We start from the raw sequence: 18,973 nt of genomic DNA, 5'->3' as shown, positions 1-18,973 counted from the left end.
GAAATGGAAGCCTTCGAGAGAGCCTTCCCTTGATTCACGGGTCCAAAGTTCACAAACAGCTGTGATGTCTTCTGAAAACTCTTTGTGCGGTCCACGTAGAACTTCAGCGCTCTAGCCACATCCAGCGAGTGCAAAGTCCTCTCGGCTGGAGACGAAGGCGACGGGAAGAAAACTGACAACACCAAGGGCTCGTTGAGGTGGAAGTCAGACGGCACCCTGGGCATAAAGGAAGGGTGCGTCCTCAGCACCACCCTCGTGTCGTGAAAATTCAAGTATGGAGGCTTGCAAGACAGGGTCTGGATCTCTCCCACTCGTCGTGCGGAGGTGATGGCCACAAGAAATGCTGTCTTCCACGACAGGAACTTCAACGGCGCTGAATGCATCGCTGAATGCATCGGCTTGAATGGGGCACCCATGAGCCTGGTCAGCACCACGCTGAGCTCCCACGCCGGGGCAGGGGGCCTTCACCGGCGGGAACGATCGGAATAGTCCCTTCATAAATTCCTTCACCAGGCGATGAGACCACAAGGACACCCGTCCTGTAGTTCTGGTGTATCAGGAGATGGCAGCCAGATGCATCTTGATGGAGGCGTGAGCCAGTCCAGCTTTGGCCAGCGACAGTAGGTACGGCAATACTTGAGGGGCCGTAATCCGCAGAGGGTTAAACTTCTGTGCACGGCACCAGACAGAGAACCTCTTCCACTTATGTCCGTAGCATTTGAGAGTTGAGGACGCCCTGGCTTTTGCAAGAACCTCTCTGCAGTCAGCCGGGGTATCGTATCCTCCAAACTCTAGTGCTGCAGGAGCCAAGCCTGCAAGTTCAGCGACTACGGGTCGTGATGGAGAATGGCGCATCCTTCTCTGGAGAGAAGATCCGCGTCCGTCGCCAGCTTGATAGGTGGGGACGCTGACATGTCCAGAAGGTCCGGGAACCAGATCTGTCTCGGCCACGCCGGTGCGACGAGCATCATCCTGCACCTGGACCTCTTGAGCTGGTTGATGAGACGGAGCAGCAACGGCAACGGAGGGAACGCGTACATGAACAGGCCGTCCAAAGGGAACAAGAAAGCATCGCCCATGCTCCTCGGTTGTGCGAACCTGCTGGCGAACCTCTGGCACTTGGAGTTCGTCGCCGTCGCGAACAGGTCGATCTGGGGTTTGCCCCAATGTTGAAAGAGCCGATCCACCTGGTCCTGGCGTAGTTCCCACTCATGGCATGAGCGCAGCTATCCTGCTGAGTGAGTCGGCGATGGTGTTTTTTTATTCCTGCCAGGTGGAAGGGAACCAGAAACATCCTCTGGGCGACGGCCCAGTGCCACAGATCCTGGGCCTCCTTGGATAGGGCTGGGGATCTTGTGCCTCCCTGCTTCCGGATGTAGAACATCGTGGTGGTGTTGTCGGTGAAGATCCTCACCACTTTGTCCTTGAGGGACGGAAGGAACGATTTGAGCGCCCAGAACACGGCTCGTAGCTCCAGGATTTTAATGTGAAGAGACCACTCCTCCGGGAGCCAGAGGCCTCTTGCGTGGAGATCTCCGGTGTGGGCCCCCCATCCCTCCAGGGAGGCGTCCGTCGTTACCGTCTCCTGATACGCAGGGGCCTGAAAGTCCATGCCTGCCGCGAGGTGCGCACGGGCACCCCACCATAGAATTGCCCGACGGAAATCCTCGTCGAGCGGGATCCTGTCTTCGAAGCTGCCCGCCGCTTGATTCCAGCAGGCGTCGAGGAACTCTTGTAGCGGGTGCATCCGAAGTCTGCAAAGGGGCACAAGGTAGATGCATGAGGACAGCATCCCGAGGAGGGACTTGATGGACCTCACAGGCGCAGACCCTTGCCCAAAATGGCCTTCGTCCTTTCTTCCGACGGAGATGCCAATCGCTTCATTGTATCGAGCTTCGCTCCCAGAAACAGTGCCACCTGCGACGGGACCAGATGGGATTTGGGGTAGTTGATGGCGAATCCCAGCTCCGTGAGCAGGCGGACGGTCCTCGCTGTGTGTTCGACAGCAAGTTCTCTTGACCTTGCACGGATTAGCCAATCGTTCAGGTAGGGGTAGACGTGGATCCCTTGCAGGCGCAGCCGCGCCACCACAGGTGCGAGGATTTTTGTGTCCTTTTAGAATGGGGATGTGGAAGTAAGCATCCTCCAGGTTCAGTGACGATAGGAAGTCGCCCTCCTCCAGCACGTGCTGGAGGGTGACCATCCTGAATTTCTGTCCCTTGATGTACTTGTTCAATCGACGCAGGTCCAGGATGGGGCGCCAACCGCCTGTTTTTCTGACGAGGAAGTATCTTGAGTATACTCCGGAGCCCCGGAGCCTCTTGGGGACGAGCTCGATGGCACCCTTCTTGAGCATCACCCTTACCTCCAACAGCAGTTGAGGGACGTGATTCTCCTTCCTGGCCACGGGAGGAATGCAAAGACACTTCTTTTGAAATTCTAGCGAGTGTCTGCGGGCCAGGGTGTCCAGCACCCAACGGTCGGTGGAGATGGACTCCCACAAGCTGACGAACTTAGTCAGCCGGCTTCCCACCGGGGTGCTTCGGTGGGGGCCTGACGCTACGGCCGGTTTAGTCCTGCTTAGAAGAGGCCTTGCCGCCTTGGCCTCCCTGCCGATGGCGGCAAGACCCTCCTTGCTTGCCGTGGCCTCTGTAAGCCTCCTGGGACAAGGTGCGGGCCGCCTGGCGGTAAGTAGAAGAGCCACCGCTGGATCCCTTGGAGGCTCCCTGTCTGTCTCCAGAGCTCCGAAAGGGCCGCCGTTGCTGAAGGACTCCTAGGGCTCTGGCTGTTTCCGTGTCTGTCTTGATGGCCTGGAGGGACTCATCCACCGTCTTTCCAAACAGGTTGTTGCCGTCGAATGGCATGTCCAACACTCTGGTCTGGATGTCCTGGCGAAAGTCCGTCGCCTTGAGCCATCCTCGTCGTCTGAGGCAAACCACGTTGCCCAGTTGGTGAAATCCGGTATCGGCAATGTCCGTTGCCACCGTTATGGCGTGATCTGACGCCACCTCACCTTCCTGCAGAATCTGTAGGGCATCCGCCCTCTTGTCGTCCGGTAGGAAGTCTAGCAGAGGAGCTATCTTGAACCAAAGCTCCCTGTCGTAACGGGACACAATCGCTAAGGCATTGGCCGCCTTAATCGTCGTCGCCGACGACGAGATGACTCGTTGTCCCATGGAGTCCAACTTATTGCCCTCGCTGTTCGGCGGGGAAGTGGAAGTTGAAGCCGCCGCACCCGCTGCTTTCTTCTTGGCCGCTGCTGAGACGACAGAGTCCAGTGTGGGCTAGACCCTGAGGCACAAGGGGGCGGCATCGGGGACCCGGTAGTTCTTCTCGTACATGTCCCTCTTGGCGGGTTTTGTGGAAGGGTTCTTGAGGATAGCCAGCCCCTCGTCCCAGATGTCGAGCAACGGCACAGAGAGGACCGTCTTTCTCTTGGCCTCTCGTCGTTGGTAAAGAAAACCTTCCTTTTTCTGTTCCTCAGGGCAGAGCTGGAAGAGCACGGATGCCCTGGCTATCATGGCGTTTAAAGAGCCACTTTCGTCGGGAGGAGAGGCCCGAGGGGGGGGTGATGACAGGATGTCCGTTGTGTCATCGCCGGCATTGTCATCCGTCCCCGTCGCTGTATCCGTATCCTCCCGAAGGTCCGGCGAGGGGGATGAGGGGTCCACAGGCCTCGCAGGCACGAAGGGCGGAGCGGGGTGGACTCTCCTCTGCTTGTTCAGAGGGCTTCCCGACAGGCCTGGTTCTGGATCCTCTGTCCGGGTCCATGGTAATCTCGTCCTTATTTCAGTACATAAGGATTGGATCGCCAACAAAATGGCCGCCGAGCTATCCTGGGGCTCGGGTAATGGCTGCAACGGACGGGATGGCTGCTCCACTGGGCCCTCGTCGCCATCTTCGATCATATCAGCGGGAACCTTCCCCTGGGATCGAACCTCTCATTGAGGCCTATGAACCTCTCGTTGAGGCCTTTCACGGTTTCCACCGGATCCTCCTCGGGGCTGAATCCGAGTCCGTAATGAACAACCCCCCACCTCTTTTTCTGCCGGGGTCTTCACGCGGTGGCAGGGAAACTCTGGGCCCCGAGGCCGCCTCCAATGGCGTAGCCTCTGCTGGCTTCGCCTTGGCTGCTGCGACAACCTCGATAGAGGCTTTTGCCGGGTGGATCAAGGCCCTCACCACCTTAGGTGCGTCCTGGGCCTTCACTTTGGGGGGGGGGGGGGGAGGGTCATCGCCTCGCTCCCCCTCTGCTCCCTTCGAGAACGACCGGGGCCTCTCCAGAAGCTTACCCAGGTTCTCGGACTTCCTCTTCTCCGAACCAGAGCGCTGGCTTGTGGTTGATCGTGCCGGGGAAGTCGCGCCCTGCCTGGCAGCCGAGGAGCCCGACCTTCGGCGTTCCCGGTGCCCGCGGACTAGCGGTGCTTGGCCTTCTGTTAGGCCCTCATCGCCAGGGCGCCCTCACAGGACTTAGAAGACCATTCAGACTTTTTCTTCGCCTTCTCACCTGCTGTGCCCTTTTCCAGGCAGGCGGCGAGGCGGGAATGACGATCTTGCTTGGTCCGTTCCGACAGGTTCTTGCAGAACGCACAGTCCTTCTCCATGTGCGTCTTGTCCTCATGAAGTCAGTAGAGACATCTCGAATGCTCGTCCTCCTCGAAAACATTTTGCAATCCGCATCCTGGGCAGCTCCTGAACAGCTTGGATCCGGGCGTCGAGCTTCCCTTGTCCTGGGTCATGTCCGTTGAGGTAGGCCACAGATCTTCTGGAATCCTCCAAGAAGCATAACTCGACAAAACTTCACCCTTGAGGGGCGTAGAAGAATTTCGAAACGGGTTGCCGTTATCGGAAGTAGAAACGGTGGAGCTTGAGGCTCGATTAACCGAAAAGAGAAAAATCTCCTGAAAGAGCGCAAAAACGCAGTAAAAGCTTGAGAGCTAAAACACGAGGACTCCCAACACTTGAACGTGCGGTAAAAATCTGAGGATGGCTGCCAGGGGAGGGGCTTAGGTAGAGGGCAGTCATTGGCTGGGGGCAGTATGACCCAGAGATCAGTGATTGGTTACTACTAAGAAAGACAGATAAGAAACTGATACTGATTTTTTTCTTTACCGAGGATTCCCGGCCTGACGACGGGGAATATTCATGAGCATGTATCACCACCAGAGTGGTCCCCTGGTGGCTCTGAAAAAAAAGGGGAGGGGGCAGGGAGTGAATTAGTGGGGATAGGCTGGAGAAGTGCAAGAGAGCAGTGATGTGCTGTTGGCAGCCTCAGCCCGGTTAGCACCGTTTGCTGGGCTTGGGGTGTTTCTTGGTCTGCAACCGTCATGTACTGTTGTGCAAGTCTATGTGTGCTTTGTTTTGTTTTCGTGGTGTAGTGAAGTTTGTGTGGATTGTTGTGCTTATAGGCTTTTGGTTGTGTTAGTTAGAGTTTGAGAGGTGTATGCAGAGAGGGGAAAAGTGTTAGTTGGTTGGTCGATTGGCATAGCTGTTTGGGAGCGAGGCGCTAAGCTAGAATAATTTTTCCTGGCGGGGTGTGTGAGCAACTCCACATCTCTATCCAGATCTGGGGCCCGCTGACACCCCACAGTCCCTCCCCCACAGAAGGCCCATCCATATTCATTGGCCGTGTTTAAGTTTGGCCCAGTCCATCTCTGTCAAACCTGTCTGTATGTGATGTAAGCATGAGTTTATGATTCCATCCCAATCTAGTCGGTGGAATTGGCCAGGGGTTCTAGTTCTGTCCTCATGGGGCATTGCTTGTGTCCTGTTCGATCTAGCGTGGTCTCTCGTGATTGTGGGGATTTCCCTTGACGGTTCTGGTGTTGCTAGTTTCATCCTAAATTCTGTCATCCTGTTCTTTGCGTTTCCTATTTGATTGTCTTATTTTCAATTTGTGTCTGTGGTGTCGAAGAGCCAGGTATTTAGTAGTTTTCTGAATTGTAGGTGGTCTTCGGTGTTTCTTTTTCTTTTGGGATTCTCCTCCAGGTTTTTGGAGCCAGGTGGGAGGAGGAGGAGCAAACGGCAACTGTGTTGGCTGTCATATGCAGACGACAGTTATTATGGACAAAACGCCAATAGGCCTCCAAAGATCTCTTCATGCGTTAAATGATTACACTCTATTAAATAATCTTAAGATTAACTAAGATATTAATAATTGGTAGCAAAAAGCATAGACATACTAGCTTTACATGGAAACTTGCTGGTGAATCCATCAAAGTGGTTGATTCCTACGTTTATCTGGGGTCCCCAACTTGGCCCAGAAGTCCATTAAAACATTTGCAGTCAAAGGGTTATTTGACTCGTAAGGGATGCATTGAAATGTATAAAATGAGTATCACTGCGGGTTTACTATATGGTCTGGAAGTCCTTTCTACTAAAGATGTGTCCTGGCTCAGTTTGATTGAGGGAAAAATATGACGTTCAATCTTGGTCCTTCCTAAATTGGTTCAGATGGAAGCTATATGCTGCAAATTGAGCTTAAACATCACTTATATGACAATGGGAAATATCGCAATGTAAACTCTAGAGCATTATTTGGCTTCACTTGTCGTGATTTTGCAAAAAATAAGACTTAAGGTTTCTTGTGAGTTATTTTATAAGGCCATTGGCTATGATTCAAATGTATTATGTAATGATGATCCATATATGATCAAGCTAAAAGCAAAAGCTATAGACTGGGATCAGGTAGCGAACCCAAACTAAAAACTAAAGCTGTAAACTGGGATCAGGAGGCTAATCCTTGCTAAAAGCTAACATTAGAGACTGGGAACAGGTGGCAAATCTGGAAGGATTATGTAAAAAAAGGAATTGTAACACAAAGGGTTTAAACATAGCTATGCCGTTCGATTACATTTACAAAATTATTGATGTTGCATTGATATGATATGGCATTTATAACGCACCTGTGCACAAGTATTTCCAGGCACGACAAGACAAGGAGGGTGAAACAAGAGGGCGAACAAAACAGCGATCTTACTAGGCCTTGTGTCATTCAGATCTCGCAGGTGCAGGGAAGTGGAAGGGGAGAAGTGCCAATGGGGTGGGGGGAGGGAGAAGTGCAGGTAACTCAAAAGTGCGGCCAGCTCGGTGCAGGTAAATCATAAAGTGCAGCCAACTGGGTGGATCATAAGTGCAGAGAGAAGGAACTGTAGGGTTGCAGATACAGACCACAAGTGTAGGGGAAGCAGAGAGGCAGTGCGAGGTGCAATTGGACATGCAGGGACCTGGGCCCAAGTTCAGAGGTTGACCAGTGCATGGAGCAATCCGGGCATCAGCAGGAGAGACAAAGAGAGAAAGAAGCGAAGAGGAAGGTCTTGAGTTGCTTCCGGAGGTGGTTCTGCTCATGTTTCAGAGAGGCAGGGAGGCTATTCCAGAGGGAGGCCCCAGCTGAAGATGGAGCTCTGCCCCCAACTCTCTGCTTGGAAAAGCGAGTAAACCTCAGAGGGTTGGGGGTGGATGAGCGGAGAGCTTGAGAAGGGAGATGTTAAGGAAAAGAGTTGGAGGTAGTGCAGTCCCAGGCACCAGAAAGCTTGTGGACAATGCAGGGGGTCTTTAACTTGATCCTTGCCGCTGCTGGGAGGCAATGAAGAGATTTCAGAGCTGGAGAGATACGAGCTCTGGGCTTGAGGCCAAGGACAAGTCTTGCAGTCCTGTTCTGGATAAGTTGTAGATGATGGAGAGTAGAGGCAGGACGATTTAGAAAGAGGCTGTTGCAGTAGTACATCATAGAGAGAACCAGAGCTCTGGAGATAGTGAGCTTCTGGAGGAAAGTGAGGAAAGGAAGAATACCTCTGAGGAGGTGCCGCTGATAGTTTGACTTCTTAGGGACGTCAGAGATAGGAGGAGAGAAGGAGAGGGTGGAGTTGAAGATGACCCCAAGGTTCTTAGCCTCACAGGTAGAAGCAGGAAGAGGGCCCAGAGTGGGCAGAGAGGAAAGGAGGGAGCTGGTGTTCATGTTGAAATTAGGCTTTAATATTCTTCCTACTTTCTCCCATACTGGTTATTGGACAGCTATTCCTTAGAACGTGTCTTTGTAAAGGCTCTGTGGAAACCCCATGCCAAATATTAACTCTTGTCATATATTAGTTGATCAATATAAGAAGGGATATATGAAGTTAACCTGGGACCTTGCTCATGTGCCAACCAATAAATACTGTTCTAGTATTTTTATGATTAGCCCATTAATCTTAACTGTAGCATTGTATCTTATTTGGAAGATTGCAAAGAAATATTTAAATAATGTTTTAGACAATTTAATATGTTTATCTTTTTGTTTTTACGTTTGTATTGTTCAAACTGTCATGAAAATGATGTGCATTATCGTGTATTTGTTTTATAGTGCAAAAGGTTTTTAACTTGTTTAAACTATATAGACACTTTAAATTTTAACAAAAAGGTCATGCTTGCTTTATCCTAGATGCCCATAAAAAATGTCAACTGCAGCATGAGCCCTCAGCACCTCTTACATACATACATATACACACACAATACCACCATTCACATCTATTCACCCAGTCACACCCGAGTATGACCTTCTCCGACTATCGCACATGCACCCAGAAGCCACAACATTCACACACTTCATTCTCCATGCAGTGACTGCACACTACAAACACAATGCATTCTCCTTCATTCGCTCAGACACACATATGCACTGCACACACACACCCATACACACCATACACATGCACACAACACATGCATATTGATACACATACACAAACATATTACAAAAACACACACACATTTCAATAAACAGAAGTCCCTGCATTTCCAGTGCCAGTTCTGCAATGCTTTGTCTTTCTTGGCCTGCTCTCCTTAGTTCCACTGCACGCACATTCAGTGTAGACAGAAACCAGGAAGCTCTGCAGGAGAGCATCCCGGTCCCTGTCGCACAAGCACTATAGCGCAGCCAAAGAGCAACACGTTCAGCGACCAACAGGCATGCGGCAGCCCAGTGGCTGTCAGCTGCAGTGTGTCCCGACATCACCCAGTCCAGCACCATAGCTTCTGACTTTAGTCAGGCCGAGCAGGGGGAGGGCAGAGGCGCGGGGCCAGAACCTAATGGCACGGCACCCCGTTCTGGGACTACAAACATGGGCGCCCGGGTTCCCTCCATATAAAATGAGGGGTGATTACTTAGTGTGCCACCAAAGTTGGAGGAGACAAACACCCTTGTACCCCCCCCCCTAAAATTTCACCCATGCAAGGAGCATTTATTTCCCATCAAAGCTTTATTGGTTTGATTGCATTTCACATACATTAGTTCTTGACATCTGACATAGTGCAGCAGGTCGATATTGATTGTACGTATTAATGACAAACAAGATAGACATAAAGCACCTGGAGAATGCAAGTGTGGCTTCAGCATAAGACTTATTCACACCACTGATTGATATCACTGCTTTTGAACAGTTTCCAAAAATACAATAAGATCCTGATGAAATGGAACATTCCGTCTTCTTGGCACAGTTGGAGGTAAAGTTCACTTCTCAAATGATTCTACTCGTGATAGGGACTGTGTTTTTTTCTCAGTATAAAATGCCATAGCGCTTTATAAATAACCTATCATATCATATTCTCTCGTGATGGGTGCCATATTCTCTTGTGATGGGCGCCATATTCTCTCGAGATGGGCGCCATTTTCTCTCGTGATGGGCGCCATATTGTCTTGTGTGGCCTGAGGAACATTAAAGATAAAATACACTCATGTTACGGTTATAATTAGACAAGTATTCTCCATCTATATCCCCCCCAACCTCATACCCCCCTATCAGACTTGCCCAACCCTCGGCAATTCAGAAAATAATTCAAGCCCATCCTCTTCAAAGACGACTTTTCACACTGCTTATGACCCCCCCCATCCCTGAACCCACCAAGTCCCGTATCCGTCGTCATGATCACACTCTAGAGGGCACCCCAACATTCCCGCTAACTGCATCTCAACATTGTCACAGGTTCCCCACTAACTGTAAATGTGAACTATTCCCGGCGACCCCGGAATGGGATGCTGGAAATGAATGCCACATTTTAAGGACCGCTCCCATGATAAGCATCTAATGTATGCCCTGTTGCACCCCAAATCTAGGCTCATGCTCATGAAATAAATACCCAAAAGAAAATAGTGATGCGGTGTAAGAAACCTCTCCAATGTTTGCCCTTGTAGGATATTTAGGTTGCAGTTATGAATTTACTCACTCCATTACTGAGGCATACACTCAGCTCCACCAGGAGGCGCCATCTCTCACAATGAACTATTTATTATAAACATCTATCATTCAGTGCATCTGGCTAAGATGTGGCTGCTACCTTGGCTTCAGTTGGATGCAAGATCATAAAAGGCTCCAGCCGAGATAACGTAACAGCAAACAGCTCACTGACCAATGAGAGTAGCTCTCGTGGCAGACTATAAAGCAGGAACCTTGAAGGGAATAAAGGGGGCTGTGAACTAGCAGTACAGTGATCGCATGGGCCCATAGGTGCCAGGACAGCCGGGCAGCTCCCCAGCTTTCTATGGGGGACCTGGTGCTTAACACTTTTCAGCTTGACACAGCTGAGAATCTGTCATGCTTGATGGTTTAACATCAGGGGTGCTAGGGGATGGATAGAGAATACCACTGGGGTCCACTGCCCACCGTGTAATGCTGGCCCTGGCGGCGGTATAAGGAGGATACCACCAGTACTCTGTCACTTCTAGCCTTGTGTGTGGTGTTAGTACCAGGTTATCAAGACACTGTAGAGACCCAGAAAAGGGGTTTGTGGGGAGGGGCTACAGTACACCAGTCTACCAATGGAGCCAAAGAATGTCCACCCCCCTTTTCTCAGCAGGGAAACAGGGATGCTGATAGCACCTTGCCCTACAGTACGATTACTGCAACCACTATTATCCGAAGGTGTAGATCTGCAACATCAGTTTGCTTTTGTTGAACCCTGGTTGGAGGCAGGCTTCTCAACAAATGAACGTGGCTTTTTTTAATGGAATACTGTCTCCATTTGGAGTCTTTGAGGCTGCGAGGTCCAGGACTTCATGCCACCAGACATTCTGCCATGGAACCCCAGCCAACATAGGATGCTCGTGTCCTGCCTCATACAAACCCACAGAGGTAAATATAGGCCCATCTGGTGTAGATTTAAAGCTAGAACCTTTGGATCTATGGGGTTCTTCAGGATACCCTGGATGACTCCAGAATCTGCCTGCTATGACCACTATAAGAGTAGGGTGCGCCTCCTTGGTTAGGTCAAAGAAATAGGGTTTCACGGCCTGCGCTGTCCCGAGGCCTTAGAATTCGGAAAATAACTGCACCTCCACAGATTGGCTGGGGGTCGAGTTGAGGGAGGACAAGATGGTGCGGTTCAGTTTTATAGGGCAACAAACCGGCGGGAGCAGAACTCACAGGAGTTGGGAATATGAACCTGGCTGCCCATGTTTCTGAGCATCAGAGAGGAGTAGGAGGGATGGGTGGTGGAATTTTGACTGGGGTATTCAGGGTCACGTTATTCAGAACAGGACTGGCAGACTTTATCCTTGGCTTCAAGCCCAGGGACCGTATCTCTCCATTCCTGAAATCTATCCACTGGCTCCCTGTGGCTGCAAGGATCAAGTGCAAGACCCTTTGCCTTGTTCACAAGGCTTTCTGGGGCTGGAGCCCGCACTACATCCAACGCCCTCTTCCAAAATATCTTCCTTCTCGAGCCCTTTGCTCAGCTACCTCCAACTCTCTAAGGGTTAAACGCTTCTCCAGGCAGAGTGTGGGGGGTAGATCTCTCTCCTCTGCAGGTGCCTCCTTCCCCCTCTCAAACGTGAGCCGGACCACCTGAAGTTCCGGAAGCAGCTCAAAACTTAGCTCTTCACCTCCAATTTCATTTCTCTCCCTTCCCTCCCCTGCTGACCTACCTGTTTGCTGTACTGACTGGTTGCTTGGCTAGCCTTTCACTGGGTCCCAGGCTCTTCCTTGATCAGTCACCCTTGCACTGCCTCTGGTCCTAACACGTACTTACAGGCTGTAACTAACGCTACAGTCCCTTGTTCTCCTTGCACTGCCCAGAGCCGCGCTTCCCTGGCTGCACTTATTGCCCTGTGTCCCCTCCCTTTTCCCTTGCACTTCTCGTTATTGCATTATCTTAGATAGTTTGTCTTGTCCTCCCTCCGTCTTCCCCCCCTTGTCTTGTCGTGCCTAGAAACACAATCATATCAAGTCCTCCCTTGGTGTGTGGGCCAAGTCGGCTGGGCGTGGTAAATGTCTTTCCCTAACACACATACAAAAGAGGAGGATGAATCCTAGTCCTGTCCAGAACCTTGTGTTTCTATCTGCCACTTCTCAGAGAGCAGGTTCTGGGCCTCCTCAGAGGATCCTTTCAAAGACAGACTTGACCAGTTCCCTCTTCTCCTGGGTAAGAGTGGTCCTAGATTAGCCGCAGTCTGCATCGCTTGAGGTGTTTGCAAAGAAAACAGGAAGGCTGAAGTCTTGATTAATGTAAATTCTTTGACCACCTCTGGCAAAAAGGAGTTACTACCACCAGAGAGGCAGCCTTCCAGCAAAACAGCTTTAAATCCAATGTTGCTCTGGGTTCAAAGGTTGTGAGCCAGAACTGATGAAATTGTTATCATACCATGAAGAAGTGACCCCTAAAAAAGTATTAAGTTAGTTATAAAGAGAATAGCTGACCCTGAGCTTGTTAGTTGAACCCATATTCTTATATGCACCGATAGCCAACAGGTCAGTGCCAACAGGAATTAACGTTAATGCCGGTTTGGGAGGAATTAGAAATCAAAGAGCAATGCCTCTACTGGATTCATGTGGAAGGATCATGAGCAGAAGCAAGTCCATGTTGAAAGCTTCTTCACATGTCAAATAATCTGCAAGTTTTCTTCAGACAGGCCCCCAGGGACCTTGGCCTTAGATCGTCAGGACCCAAACTGCTAAGGAACAAGGAACAGTAAATAACTATCCCTCCCTCTTGAGACAATAGATTGACCAGGTGAGGCAGCAACCGAGGGGAGGAGATCCAAGAGCTATAAAGAAATTATTACATTAATTCAAGCACAGACCCCTTCAAAACCACCATGAACTATCCAGCATTCATATGTACCATGAGGTACCTAGCATTTATATATACCAGGACGCTACCCCCCATTAATATATACCATGAGCTTCTGTGAGAAACCTGAGGTCGTCCTCACATTTACTCTCCTTGTGTCCGCTTCTCAGGTGGCCAGGGAAAGGCCATCGCTTTTGGATCCTAACCCTGGGGGTGGAGAAGTTACGGAGGATCACTTGGGTGGAGAGTCCATAGGGATTGGGGATGAGATTTCCGCAGGCGAGATGCGGTATCCCAGGTTTCCATTTCAGGAAGAACCCTCTATCCCAGAGGCAGTTATGGATGTTGCTACCCCCATCCCACTGACCAAGGAAAGGCCAGGACATATCACCAATCTAGAAGCACCAGAAAAAGGGTAAAGAAAAGTAGATTTAGGGGCAAAGTAGGCAGAACATGGCATCTCACTTTCCCTATTGAAAACCAATTCAGCCCTTTCATGGCCTTTATGGGCTATTATGAAACATCTCCCCTCATATTCTCACAATTTACCGATGACAGTACTGGGTCGTGGAAGAGGCGACTAGGAGTAGTAAACAATAGTGACTAATTTCACCACTCGAGGAAAATGCCTGCAGTGCGCTGTAAAGGTCAGGCATGTCCCTCTAAATACAGTCAGGCATGTCCAATTCAGAACACAGACCTGCAACCTATCAAGGGGTTGCCGATGTATAAGAAGAGCGTAAATTTGAAGCAGAGGAGGCGGTGTGGTGGGAATGGAAGCTGTGGTCAAGTGTTAGCAGAGGACGTCTAGATCACGACCACTATGCAGGTGTAGTCGGATCTCGAGATTGGTCTAAGAGCGAGGGCTCTTTGCTGCAGAGGTCGTGCAGCATGAAGCAGTGCCGTGTCGGGCTGTTTTCAACCAAGTGAAGACTCTTATATTTGCTTGTTGGCTCCAGGTTTTGCTCAAACACCAGAGTGTCATAGGGGTAGAGGGATCTCCTTTCTGAGCAGTTGGAGTCGAAGGAGGGCAGGCACTTACCTGGTGTATGAACAGAGAAGACCGCGTTAGAAACGGATGCAAGCAAAAGAACCAGTGAGTTTCTGTAAACCGGGAAACGCTCTGGGGCCAATCCGTACGCAAGTTCAGAATAACATTGTAGCAAGTGACGTTTTACGCGAACAAAGTTCTTTTCATTGTTCAGCCAATCCTTAAATGAAGCAAACTAATGTGATAAAGTACAAAGTATCTATCCTTTGTCAACATACTCAAGCAAACGAAAGACATGCTAAAAACATTGTATCGGAAGCTAAATGAAAGTGAACAGCCTGAGACTGACCAAGGGGTTAAACCAACATTGCCAAAGCCAATAGACAATTAAGAAAACGCTTCCAAAAACGAGCAAGTACTGTCAAAGTAAAGGGGGAAAACAGATAATATTAATGGAAGCTGAACTGTCAATCATTTGAGAAAATGGTTTGAAAATACAATGCCAAGGGCAGAAGAGTATAAAGAATTGTGTTGACTAAACCTGAATGAACAAACTTTGGCAGGAGCCAAGACAATATGTTAAAGTGCAATAGGTGAATGGTGGCAAATCAAAAAGAGTCAGAGAAGTGGGCATGAGTAAAACCATCACAAGGTGAATTTTATGAATGGATGCAGTCCAGCAAAGTGTATGACACGTTATGGCAAAGCCAAGAGGCCGACATGGAAGAACCAAGTGAGTGTGACTTTGTAAACACAGGCAAGTACATGAGAACCTGCGTGGGCTGAAGAGCCTAGGGACCCTGGTTGCGTGACCTGTGATGAGTGGACTGTGTGGTCTGATAACTGTGCCTAGACCAGTGAGCCCTAAATTGCGAAAACCAAAAGACATTGTGAACCAAGCCAAGGAGAAGCACTGTAAGCAAGCTGCTGATGCAATCCAGAAGGAGGATCAGGTTGGCCTTAAGTGGAGTTCAATTTTTGAAAAGACTAAAACAAGGACAAGTGACTAATTTGAAATCTTGGAGAAGGGAACCCCAATATTTGAGGAACTGCCAAAGTTGTCTTGAGAACGAAGCCTCAAGACTCTTCTTTCGAACTATGTTGCCTTGAACTTGTGGAAGGGAACCCCAAGGATTTGTGGAACTGCTTTGAACTTGAGCAAGGTAATTTGGAGACTTTTGTGGAACTTTCTTGAACTTGGGAAAGGGGAGCCGAGAAGGAAGTTCGGAGCTGGAAGAAGCTCAGAACTTTGTGTTAGTCACAATTTCTTTGATTATTGACATCCCTACACATTGTTTATCTTTAGTTGTGAGGGCAAGCCTAGGTTTTGGACAGACAGACTTAAGTTGAACTCGTTGAGCCTCATCACGAGTTTGGCCACGGTGTTAAAGGCGGTGGTACCGCTATTACTGCCGCATTTAAGGGATGGCCAAATCATGAGTTGGGAGTTTACCTCCAGCTTTTTGCTGGAGGTAAAATACTTCACTTTCCGGCCATTTTCAGTGCTATTACAGTGTACCCAATGGGGATTGGGGATTTACCACCACTCCCCCAGCCCGCGCAAACTAGGATCTGATGCAAATTGCACCGGACCAAGTAAGCACCAGGATACCATTACTGGGACAGTGGGAAAGGCAGATGCAAAATCTTTGGGGTTGATGGGTGCAGGTCGGAATTACCCAGTTCCTCAGTGCCAATCTGTTTTCTATGGGTTTGGTAGTGATACTTAGGAGTAGGAGGAGGAAGAGCCCAAGATCGGATAGATTGCAGTGCTTTGGGTCTTGATAGGTGCTGATGTGGGAGAGTGAGACGGGGCTAAAGAGGCAAGTTTAGTTGTGGCTCGGTTAATGTTGATGTGCTCACGGCTAGATCTGTGGTGGCCGTCTGTGGGGGCAGGGGGGTTGTGTATGTAGTGTAAGGTGGTAGGAGATCTTAGAGGGGAGATGGTTTGGCAGGAGAATTTGTAGTAGGCCTTACCAGGCAAAACAACCTGCAACCGTACACGCTTCTCCGGTCTCTCTCGCTCACTTTCTTTCTCTCTCTCTTACGTTCCCTCTCTTGCTCTCTCTCACACCCAGCCGGAGGGTGCATGAGAATCCATGAAAGATGTCAATGCTGGAAAACAACAGTTTCAGGTAAGCAACATTTCCCTGCAATCTTGGGGCATTGATATGTGACCAGCTTTTATGAAATCAGGAGTCAAGCATTGAGGTTCAGGACCCTGGATCGTGGTGGAGCACTTGTCTGTTGTTCAAGGGAGAGTAAATCTGGTGCCTTCCCTTTGATTGGCCCGTTTTGTGCTAGATGAAGAAGGTGTGAATACCAGGTTTGCCCCGGCCACGCCGTGGCTATGAGAATCACAGCATTTGAAGAACGGAATATCAAATGGGAGACGGGGCAAACATTCCCCCTCCCCCCAGAACACCTTGAATGCGTCCCCTAGAGAGCCCTTCTTTGGATATCTGCTGGCGAATTTGGGACACTTCCTGAGTCAGAAAGAGGTCTATTGGGGGTGTGCCCCACTGAACACTTATTTCACCTTTTCGTTTGATATCTGCCATTTGTGGCATTGGTTTGTCGCCCTACTGAGCTGATCCTCTACTTTGTTTGCCTGGAAGATGGAAGGCTTGTAGCGTGATGCGATTGCTGTTTGCCGAGTGCCACAATGTTTGCGCTTGTGACAGTGTTCTGGATTGGGTACCACCGCCTTTTTGGTTATAGTACATGGCGGTAGTTTTATCTGTCAACACGTTTACCACCTTCCGCATGAGCACAGGTTGAAATGATTGAAGCGCCCGGAATACTGCTCTCAGTTCCAAAACATTTATGTGCAAGTTGGATTCCTCCATGCTCCATTGCCCTTTGATAGAAGTAATTTATAACGCACCTGTACACAAGTGTTTCTAGGCATGACAAGACAAGGAGGGGATACAGAAGGAGGACAAAAAACGATCTTACTAGGCCTTGTGTCATTCAGATTGCGCAAGTTCAAGGAGAAGTGCAGGTAACTCATTAAGTGCTGGGTGTCTCATAAGTGCAGAGAAACAAGGGATTGTAGGGTCGTAGATACAGACACTTAAGTGCTGGAGGAGCCCGGACGCAGTGCGAGTGCAACTGGACATGCAGGAGCCTGGGCCCAGAGTTTCAGTGGGTGGCCAGGTGACCAGTGTGCGGAGCAGTCAGGGACATCAGCAAGGGAGAGGAAGAGTAAAAATGTAAGCGAAAAGCAAGGTCTTGAGTTGCTTCCGGAACCGGATGTGGTTCTGCTAAAGTTTGAGGGAGGTTGTTCCAGAGGGAGGCCCCAGCCGAGGAAAGTGTCCCATGTGGGCACCTCATCCTGTTAGGGATGCGTCTGCTATTACGGTTTGCTGAGACAGGGTCTCCTGAAGCAACATTCCCCTTGTTATGTCATAGGGGTCTGCCCACCATTGAAGCTGGTGAGCAAGGTGAACTGTGATCTCCACCTTGTCGTTCCATGTTCCTTCTGTATGAGCCCACTGGTCTCATAGAAATTCCTGCAATGAGGAATGAGTGGGATACATGATGACATAGTTCCCAGCAGCTGCGTGCATGTTCTTACTGGTAGGCTGGAATGTGGCTAGGAGGCGGGGAACGGACTGTGCCCTTTCCTGTGAGGGCTGGACCCAGCCACTGTATTGAAGTGCGCTCTCAAGAAGACAAAATTGTTGGAGGGTGCTATACACGATTTCTTTGTAACTGATGGAAATTACTATTGGGGTAGGGATATACATGGTACCCCATCCTCCTTAGGTGTGCCCCACTGGCGCCAAACACTTTGTGAAGGTTCTTGGAGAGGACCGAAGCCCAAACGGCAGAACCTTGAATAGATAATGGTTGTTTTCCACTGTAAACCTGAGTAACTTCCTGTGGGCTATGTGGATGGGAACGTGGAAGTCAGACGTCTTTATGGGAGGGCAAAGGGGGCCCTTGCCATGGGCCCCCACCTTGTAGGAGGGGGAGGGGGTCACAAGCCTACCTGAGCTAAAGAAGTTGGTTTTCATTGTTTACCAAACTTTAATAGCACATGTTAGGCTATTTTATGGTGTGCTGCTGAGGCTCTAAACCTAGTGCCTGTCTGTTGTCGACAAGTACATTTTGCTCTTATCAATTCCTCCACTAATGCTTTCTGTGTTACATAGCTTGTGCATTCACTATGGCACAACGCCTGCAGCATTCTCACCTTTCTGTGGCTATATTGATCATTTGCAATAGCCAAAGTTGAAATGCATGTTGATAAATTTGAGTGCCGCGACGGTTCAGAGCATAGCTCAGTATGTTAAGCACTCTTTGCAGAGATCTGTGTTGATATGCAAGATTACAATACCAAATTCCAGCAAGGCAGACTCAGCCTTTCCTATGTCTGAATTTGATAAACCTGCAGGTATATGTACTTTGTTTTGTTTCATTACAGGTGCTATTATGCAATGCACATGCACCCGATAGTGGTTGCTATAAAATCAAACAGCATTGGTGTGGTGAAGGTCTAGAAATTGGTTTGTTCAGATGGGGACTGTACATCATAGGCAGCCACCTCCAATGATGAGCATATAGAGTTAGGCCGGAGAGTGATTAGGTATCCAAATTCAAGACTGTGGTACCAAATGTTCTTGCTTGTTTACTGGCTTTGCCAACAGGCGAGACAGTGATCCTGGGCAAATCATCCTATCACTGACATTACTGTGCGGTCTTCTGTGAAAAGGTCTGCCTTTTCACATGCTGGTGGCACTTTCACCCATTACCTGATATTTCTTTTCATGGAGGCCATTTCAGTGGAAGGGGGTTTCTAGACAGAAGAAAGCAAACCAGATATTGGAGGTCACTGCTAAGCATACTTTAAGGTCTTCTCATTTAACACAAAAAACTGTTTGCTTTTTGTACAAGTCAGATTTTTTTCTGCATGTTATTAAATAACAATTTCAC

At 49.4% G+C, this 18,973-nt stretch overlaps 1 protein-coding gene across 3 annotated transcripts in view; it reads right to left on the bottom strand.

Annotated features, from left to right (window-relative positions):
• Positions 1-9,217: 9,217 nt before the first annotated feature.
• The window catches only part of LOC138521810 (E3 ubiquitin-protein ligase TRIM39-like), a 283,884-nt gene continuing 274,128 nt past the window's right edge, over positions 9,218-18,973 (bottom strand). For 2 of the 3 annotated variants that reach the window (XM_069634925.1, XM_069634926.1), the window contains one exon: positions 9,218-9,682. The gene's annotated coding sequence lies outside the window, so the exon portion shown is untranslated. Of the gene's footprint in view, positions 9,683-18,792; positions 18,837-18,973 lie in introns of all 3 variants that reach the window. The other variant, XR_011283131.1, reaches the window with a different exon arrangement.

The sequence above is a fragment of the Ambystoma mexicanum genome, chromosome 13, assembly GCF_040938575.1.
Source record: "Ambystoma mexicanum isolate Mex_15411 chromosome 13, UKY_AmexF1_1, whole genome shotgun sequence".
NCBI classification, from domain to species: Eukaryota; Metazoa; Chordata; class Amphibia; order Caudata; family Ambystomatidae; genus Ambystoma; species Ambystoma mexicanum.
Note: the sequence above shows the minus strand (reverse complement) of the source record. Positions and strands in the feature narration are given on the sequence as shown.